The sequence below is a fragment of the Gossypium hirsutum genome, chromosome D07 (assembly GCF_007990345.1).
Source record: "Gossypium hirsutum isolate 1008001.06 chromosome D07, Gossypium_hirsutum_v2.1, whole genome shotgun sequence".
In the NCBI taxonomy this organism is placed as follows: domain Eukaryota; kingdom Viridiplantae; phylum Streptophyta; class Magnoliopsida; order Malvales; family Malvaceae; genus Gossypium; species Gossypium hirsutum.
In genome coordinates, this window is record NC_053443.1 from 24,549,661 (window position 1) to 24,559,552 (window position 9,892).

General features: G+C 31.4%; 1 long non-coding RNA gene across 1 annotated transcript; it reads right to left on the reverse strand.

Moving 5' to 3' along the window:
* Positions 1 to 5,734: 5,734 nt before the first annotated feature.
* Positions 5,735 to 9,415, reverse strand: LOC121219111 (uncharacterized). Its single transcript, XR_005915833.1, has 3 exons — positions 9,274 to 9,415; positions 6,762 to 6,853; positions 5,735 to 6,003 (listed from the first exon to the last, which is right to left on the reverse strand). It is a non-coding gene; the product is annotated as an uncharacterized lncRNA (long non-coding RNA).
* Between the last annotated feature and the right edge of the window lie 477 nt (positions 9,416 to 9,892).

Consider the following 9,892-nt stretch of genomic DNA (forward strand, 5'->3'; position numbering starts at 1 on the left):
GGAAAATTTCCTCAACATCCAAAATAAACATTTAATTACATTTAAACCTAGACACATGCCACATAATCGATTCAAGAACAATTCAAAAATCTAGCGAGTTTGAAGCTGGATAATATAAGATCTAGAGTGATCTAATAGACACATTCTGCAAAATGCCAACTATAGAAAACAGAAAATGAAACAGAGTAAGCATTAAATATGCTCAGTAAGTTTATAGGCTCAAAACAATGTAACTTACATTTATTCTCATATTACAAAAAAAGTAATTAACTAAGAATTTTTCCTATTAACACAATTCACAACAATAGGTGAGATCAATAGAAACAAGTCCCAAAGCCATTCAATTTATACAATGCCATTCAACTTAATTCAATGTCATTTAATCAGTTTCATCAAAAATCTATATACTTCAATTACTTTATTCAATCATCATATAACATATCAATTTGGAACACATATTATCATTTCATTCATTTAACATTTTCAATTTATACGATTCAATCCAAAACAATACACTTGACCGCCTCTAGACGTATTAACATCTAGAGTGTGAATATTGCAACTAAAAATATGGAATTGAGGCGGTGTCCGCAAGTATACGGGTCAGGTTGCAATATAGTTTTACAATGTAGTAGGTAAGTACTCCGAGGATCATACCCAAGGGAGGCAAGTACTAAATTAAAGTTAACCTAAACACAATAGAATTAATTAGTAAAATAAATAAATTATATTACGACAAAACATAAAGAAGAAAATTTGGGTTTTTTATAAATAAGAATTAAAATTGCATAAATAAAATAAATTTCAGAAAACTAATTTCTAAAATTAATCAAATGTGAACATGGGTGATTAGCTTGCTTTGGTGATCATAACTAATTCCTATTTCAGGTTTCTATTCAATTACCTAGTCATTACACAAGCAAGATCTCTCAATCTTCAACTAAACTAACGAATCAGTAATAACAGTTTCTCTCTCAACTTCACAGTCCAGACTGGTTTAGGGTTAAGGTGTTCACAGATAAGCCATACCAATTTTGGGTTAATTCCCACCTAAATGACTTCCTAGGGTCGTCAAGTCTATGGTTTAAGTTCTTCCTCGCCCAAACAACTGATCCACTAAGAAAACCCTACATAAAAATTAATCAACCACACCTCCACTCACTAATCCCCCATAAAAGGATTAGTTCATCAATAAATCCATAAACATAATAAACTTTATAATAAAGATAAGCCTAAAGAATAAATCAAGAATAGAGTTTAGAGAATCTTGTTTGTATTCGATAATGAAGTGCAATAATCCTTAAACGTTTGGTCATGTTTACAAAGTAAGTTCTCCAAAGAACACGAATAGAAAGAACTGAAAATTAACCTAAAGCCTAAAAGAAAGGAAAACTGAAACTAAAATTCCAGAGAAAAGCATAGAATCTAAAAAGTTGTTCCTAAAGAAGTGTTTAAAGAGTCTATTTATAGAGTTAGGGTTGGTCGTCATCCTTAACCCTAGGTAAGCTAATATTTTCGTGTTACTTTCCATTTTACGGACCAAAATGCCCCTCACTCATAATTGTTCTCATACAAGACCAGTGTCGCAACACCTTAGTGCCTATGTCGTGACACTAAAGGCTGTATGATTGGTTCATGTTTGGCTTCAGGGGTATGTCGCGACATCCTATGGTTGTCTCACGACATCAAAGGCAGTCTTGAAATTCTTGTATTCTGATCCCTATGTTACAGCATTGAGCTTCTCGTGTTGCAACACAGCGACTAACCTTGAGTTCATGTGCCTTTGAATGGTATCCTACACACTCACTAAGTACATTAGCTCACCCTTAGGGCTCATTTGGCCCCAAAGGTCATAAAAAGACTCAAATTACACTTTTCATTGAATTCAAACAAATATGGAAAACTTAACTAAAACAAAATAAAAATGCTCGTATTCAAACTCCTTAAGCTTGTAAAACTAGTTTAATCTGTTACACTGTATTACGACAGATCAAACTCCCCTACACTTAAGTCATTACTTGTCCTCAAGCAAGGAAAAATATAAACATAAAAGATAAAAGATTTCCCTTGAGCAAGTATAGTACAAAGATTGGTTTCGAGGTAGATAACTACGCATTTTCATACTTACACATAATCCTGACATGATATATAAATGATTCACCACTTTCAATTTGAAACACATAAGTTCAGTATATTACAAAGTATACAGTTATTAAGGTTTTCAAATATATAACTCCATCCATAAAACATACACGTAATTTGATTATCCTAGCAGATTACAAACAATCGTTATTGTAATTGCTCAAAATAATATCAATTCATGAATAAGTTTACCTAAGTCACATAGGGTTTTTCGGCTTGTAACGTTCTGAGGCTTAGGACAGGTGTGGAATTCAAGAATATGAAGCATCAAAATAGTTTCAAGCACGAAAATAGTTTGGCACATTGTATTTTTCCCTATTATCCCCCTTAACAACCCTTACCCGCTCACCGTCTTATTTCTCTTTCTCCCACCTTCCTTATTTCTCAACATAGGAAGTTACAACATAATATAGTAACTATAGATAGCTCACGAGTTTTTGTGCACTAATGATTGAGTTTTTATACTTTTGTGACTTTGTCACATTTTTCTTTTTCACGCATCTCACTCACAATGCTTTTGAGTTTCACATTTTTTTCTACTCGTTTTGACTTTCTTTATGAATTTTTCTTTTGTCTTGCACATGTTAACTAACCTATAATTACTATATCACACTTGCTTCTTCCTATTTCACTCTTATTTGTACAAAATCCACCGTGACATATCTACTTAGCCCTCAATACATATGGCCAGATGTCTATATTGGTGCAATTTGGGACCAAAGGAAAAGGGTAAGTACAAATTAATGTTTTGGCTCGGGTTTTGCATGAAGATTCATCAAGAAGAGTTTTTTTCTTCAAAAAAGGTACTAGGGATTGATAAATAAGGTTAGCTTTTTGGCTTTGGGTGTATACCAAACAATGTCGTAGGTCATCTCTAGATATCTCAATATTCACAAATTTATTCACTTAAGCAATCACAAATTTAACTATTTATCATACATACTAGCACGCTCGTTTCCCTATATTCTCTATACCATTTACTATATTCAATTATTCAATGCCTATTTACAGTGTAATATATTGAAATTATTAGTCTAGTAATAAAAAATTTAAAATCATCCACTATCATACCAAATTTATAGTAAACACAATCAACCTATCTGCATGCCCCCTAACCAATCACTTGTATTTCTACAAGCTTGCAACTATTGTGTTTGCCTTAAAATTTTGGTGACACTATCTATACGAAGAAAAATGCTACATTTTCACCGACCACAAAAGCTTGAAATATTTGAGTTAGTGCGTGAAGCAGAAGAAAAAGTCTCTATTATCCGTAGTCATTTGAAAGTTGTACAGGATTGTCAAAAAGCTTATGCTGATCTACAAAGGACAGAGATTTCTTTTGAAGTTGGTGATAAAGTATTCTTAAAGGTCTCTCTTTAGAAGAAGATAATTAGGTTTGGTCAGAAAAGAAAATTGAGTCCACTATTTGTAAGGCTATTTAAAGTTATAGAGCAAGTTGGACCAATGGTTTATAGAATGGCTTTGCCTCCAAAGTTATCAAAGATTCACAATGTATTTCATGTGTCTATGCTAAGAAGATATAGATCCAATCCAGATCATATTATGCAGATTGAAAAATTAGAGGTAGAACCAAATATGTCTTATGGAGAAGAGCCCATTCATATTTTGGCAAGTAAAGTAAAAGGGTTAAGGAATAAGAGGATCCCATTAGTGGAAGTATCGTGGAGAAATCATAATACAGAAGAAGCCACTTGGGAAAGAAAAAGTGTAATGAAAGAGCAGTATCTGTAGTTATTCATAGGAATGAATTTCGAGAAAAAAATTTAAGTGGGGGAGAATTGTAATAGCCCGCTCGGTGAAGTCTATGCATCTAGTTACTATTTGGTGTGTTATTGGTAAAATAAGGATAGAAATTAGTAAGTAAAGTGTTTGCCTTGACTAAGTATAGGATTCTATGCAATGCGCCATTTGGCGAACTCTTTGTTTTGGCTTGTTCTGTGGTTTAGCTAACTCTTTTGTAAATATATGCCCCACTCATATGTTTTGGGTGAACTCAATAAGTTCATAGTTGTTTAGATTTTCTTTATTATTTAAGTGTGGTAATTTGGCTAATTAAGTTGAGACTTGGTTAGGAACTAGACTACTGTAAATGATAAGAATTAAATTAAGTTAAGAGCACTTAATCACGGAAATCATGATAGTTAGTGGAATGACCTAATTTTTCCACTATTCCTTGTCTTTGAGTTTAAGTATATAAGGATAGCAGTAGTCTTTCTAAACACCTGTACACTTTCTTCTTCTTTCTAGATTTTCTCGGAAACTCTTTGAAAAATTAAGTCTAGAAAACCTCTCTAAAGTAAGGTTCACAATATTCAGCTGACTTACACGTTAGTACCAGCTTACTGGTAATTACTAATGAACCTTAGGTTATTCATTAAGTCATTTATGTGTTCTTCATTCTACATGCATAACTGTTAGTATGGTGTGTGGGGAAGGAAACTTCATGATTCTAATTTAAGTGTTGTTAATTCTTGCATGCATAACCAAATTTGATATATTGATAATCTGATATGTTTAATTATATTTATTTTAGCTCAAGAAGATAATGAAGTTCCAAATGATAAGAGCAAAAGACTTACTTTATAGACTTGTGTTAGAGTTTCTGGTGAGTTCCTTCTTATTTTCATGTGTTGTAGTTTCTTTATTTTATATTTCAAGTAAGATAAGTATTATTCCTCTATAAAGTATGAAAAGTGTGTGAATGGTTAATGAATGAAAGATGTTTGTGTGGATAATGGTTATCCACAGTTATCAGTCTGACTACAGTGTGTCTGTAAAGTGAAGTAAATGTCATTCTTTATGTTTAAGCCACTACCATCTACTTTTGAAATGAAGGATACGATATGATCTGATATGTGGTGATGAGGATATAGAGATATGTTTGTGTAGCCTCATGTAGGGCAAATATGTTGCAAACCGGATTGGCAGATCACGATAAAACATGTTGTTCTGAATGAAAATGATATGAGGAGTTAAGGGGGAGTATAATTGTGAGTAAGTTTGAATGATATGCTTTTGATTTTGTATTTTGGATATGTGGCTGGCATAAAGATGGATTTTTCTAAGTTATGTTAAGTTGTCGTACAATATACGCTTAAATGATAAGTAAGTTAGTGTTCTGGGTTTGTTTGTGTGTAAGCCAGTGGGTGTACTCTATGTAAATTGTGTATAATCTTTAAAAAGGTTTGAATAATGTATCATGTGATGTAAAGTATGATGACTTTTTGGAACTCACTAAGTTCATTCGAACTTACTTGGTTATTACTTTTTCCTTCTCAATATTGTTGATAGAAGGGAGATTTTGTTCAAGGACTACGCCAGAGTGTTGTTACGATTGTAAGCTGAGTACTTTGTATTTGTATCATGCATGTCATATAGGGGTGGTGCATAACTGCATGTTGAAATGGAATTGTATAAAGAACTTTTTTTATTTAAGACTCTATTTTGATGAGATTTTTATGAAGTACTAATATTTGGTATAAGATAATACAATTTGTTTACGAAGTTACCATATTTGAACTTATACGCCATATGACTTGTCTATTATTTTTAAACTGATGATATTTCTTTTACCTTACTAAAATAATAGTTAAAATATGTTTTATATCTACAACTCTATAAGATTTATTCAAAGTTTCCACTGAAATGTTTTAAAGATAGTTTGTTTTTATGTAGTGACACACTATACAGGAATCCTATTATAGGGTCAAGTTTGGCATGTTACATCTTATATATACATACCACAACTCTAGACTCAAAATGATCAAATAGCTACCAATCCGATGATAGTGTCAGCTTCAAGACAATTCAGCTTGATGTGTTCCGCAATGTGTCAATCTATAAGGAAAGGGGAAACAATCAAGGTAAGCATATAGAATGGTTAATAATTTCATATGCATTAATACTAAACTTACCATATTCTTACCTAACAATTTTTAGTTACAGTAGCTTGGCAACATTTTTTGCTAGACATGTCAAACAAGACACCAATGTTGTGAGCATATAACTTTAAATCATTAATCTCAAACTCATTCAATCAAGGAATTATACAATCACAATCATATTAAAGGCATTACTTTAATTATTTTTTTATGTTCAATACATTCATTGACTTGCCATTTGTATGTCGAGTTCAATTCACTCCCTTTCAATTTCTTAATTTTATATAAACCATTTTGCCCGGTGAACCCTAGTAAACGGGCTTAGTATCTACACCACACCAGTTGCTCGTCCAAGCTAAATATATACATGTCAGGTTTCTCGTCCAAGCTAAACATTTAAAAATGACACACTAGGTTACTTGTCTGAGTTAAACCACTGTCACATGTATTTGAGAATCCACAACAAATGCTGAATCTCGATAACATTTGTAATCAATATCGTACAAGCACGCACAAGACCCTGTTGGCTTGCCAATTGTATCCAAACATTTACTAAGTTCACACGGACATCTTTTAACAATATAAACATTTCTTTTCAATTTAGTCCAATTCTAGCCTTTAGAACCAATTCACAACCAATTAATCCACAATCAAAACACATATACACAATTCAAAACATAACAATGTAAGTAAATAATTACCATATGAACTAACCTGATCAGAACACCAAAAAAGTTGATTCTTCATGGACTAATTGACAATTTTAGTTTTTCCCTGATTAACTCCACTTTGTCCCAGTTCTTGATCTAAACAATTATTTTATACAATCCATCAATAATAAACATTTTCATACTATGTCATGACATGAATGAAACTATATAATTCCATTTGTTTATACCCTTGAAGTTTTACATTTTATTAAATTTGTCTTTGAAATTGAAATAGTCATAACTTTCAATTTTTAGTCTCGATATAAAATTTGACTCCAAATACATTCATTAGGGACCTTATACTTTCTATTTCTACCAAAATTTCACAACAATTTTGCATTATATTCACTTTAGTCCCTATGTAAAAAAACTAATAATTAAATGTTATAATCTAGTCCTTTTTCATAACTTAAGCTTAAAATCTATCAATTTCACACAAATTTCTTCAGGAAATCGATAATGGCAACTTTTAAAAATTTTAATAGTTTTACAAATTGGTATATGGGCTAGCTAAATCAAGCTCTCATGACCTTAAAAACATAAAAATTACAAGAAAATTACCTAAATTTACTTACCAAATCATGGTCGAATATTCAAGGGTTTTTCAAAGTTTTCTTCAAGCTAACTTCTATGGTGGAAGGTTCTTTGTTGGAGACAATGAGACGTATTTCTCTTTCATTCCACCAACTTAATATTTATATGAACATTAAGGTTTTAATGTAACTAATTAATTATAAGGTTAATATTAATCATGCTTAAAGAATCTTAACCTTACCGTCCACTAAAACTTTTCTAAGATGATTTATTTACCATTTTAGACCTTGGGTTAATTTCTATTTAGGCCCCTAAGTCCTCGGCCAATTAAACACCTATAGCGACTAGACTTTTACAATTCAGTCTCTGTAACCTAATTAATCATTTAATTGACAAAATTTATAGACCAAACATTAATATATTTTTATACTAATCCCGCAAATATTCATATTTAATACTTACAAAAATTGGTTTACGAAAATGGGGTTTCAAAATCGCATTCTCCAACACCATTGAAAATCGAGTTGTTAAGTTTTTCTCCAAATTAAGTTTATATAAGTTTTTTTTATAATTAAAGCTACAAAATATTTGCATTATGAACTCAAATATTATGTGGTAGATACTATTTATTCAAATGCAAAATGTTTTCTGGCACCATTATTATGGTGGTAAAATACCATTTGAGAGAATGGAGCCAGACACAAGCATTAGCGACGGCTCACAAACTTTTTAATTTGAGACATTCAAATCTTGAAATGTAATTAAGAGGATATTTTTTGTTCTAAAAAACCTCAGTAAAACATAAAAAAAAGGTTGGATCATATGTACTAGCATGTTGCATACTAGCGTGTTCCATACTAGCGTGTTCCATACTTTGAAGAGTACATGATAACCTTAATGATACATATTCAAATTCAGATGATGAATAACTCTATCAAGGACCAACAGATGATAATAAGGAGTATATGTTAAATGTTAAAGAGAGAATAGCTCAAAAAATATGAAATGCTAGAGCAATTAGATAAAATTATATATAATGTTTATTTTTCTTGTTATTTTTAGGGTAAACTATATAAATAGTAACTAAAATATCAATAATTTTCATTTTAAAAACTTGTCTCAAAAATATTCGATTGATATGCAAATATATACAATCGTTGACAAGTAATAAAGTAGTGAGTAAGAGTTATAGTCTCTATAGGGACTATTTATGCAAATCAATAAATGCAAAATTAATACTTAGAAAATTGGTTGGTGATAAGATAAATTAAAGTGTGATGAATTTTCTAATTACACTAAAAACAAATCGTAGTATGCTCACGATTAAAATAAACACAAAAGAATTAAGTACACAAGTTTTTAAGAGTTAATCACAATATCATGCATCCATTAGAATAATTTTCCTTCCTAATGTAGAATTATTTAAACAATGTTAAGAGATGTTACGGAGACTCTGTGGTAAGTTGATAATTTACTAACCTTATTTAATTAAGTTAAAATGTTAAACTTATTTAATAACTAAGTTTATCTAGTATATTTCTATGTTTAATAAACTTACAATTTCATAAGCAAACATCATATAAAGGTTATATAAGGTAATAAAATTTTTAGTATTATTACTAATTTGATCACTAAATGATCAAACATACACCATACAAGTATTGTGTCAATTAATTAAAATCTTGATCGGATTAATTAATTAATTCAGTCGTTTCACTTCATTCATAATCCATGAGAAATATGTTCATAATTTTACTGGCATGAGTAAATAGATCAAATGCACGGAACATCTTTAACAAATTTAAATAATCTAAGCTATGGAATTAAAATCATCACAACACCAAAAAAATTAAGCAACCATGATTATATTAAAAACTTAAAACTTAGTTGCAATCATATTTCTTGAATTGAACAAAAATAAAAGATAGAAGGGAAAGAGAAATGCTAAGTCGTTTCTAGTGGATCTCCGTGGCACTACTCACTTTGCTCCTCATTCGTTCTTCCCTTCTTGTTGTGACTACCAAGCTCAGAAGTTCTCAATAAGGCCAAATGTGGCTACTCTTAAAACCTTGCAAACACTCTCTCAAGTGGGACGTGAAAGAAGAGAGAAATGGGAGAAGAGATGGTTAGTAAGGGATGAGTGAATGGCTAGGTGGTATTTATACTTGAAGAGGCTAGGTAATTTTAGCAAATGAGAGCCTTGAAATTCTCTCTCCCTATGGTCAGCCCTTGCTTCAAGGAAAGAGGGTGGATGACTTTGCTAGTTTTAGATAGTTGCATGCTTGATTCATGGGAGAGAACCTTGAAATGGCGAGAGGATTTTAACGGTCAAATGGAGAATTTTTGTGGATAATTTTAGATATTTTACCAAGTCTTGGGTGGTTGATTTGGGAACCACTATGGACAATTGGGCCTTCTCCTTCTTATTGGACAATTTGGGTTCTTATCTCCCTAGCAGGTTGTCTATTTTGCTAACCCAATTCTTGAGTTGGGTCAAAAGAGTTTCCAAGGTCCAATATTTCTTTAATTGGGAGTCCAAAGCTGATCATGAATCAGTCCTCTTCTGCATGGCTAATGTTGTGGAAATGCTATAGCATTGAG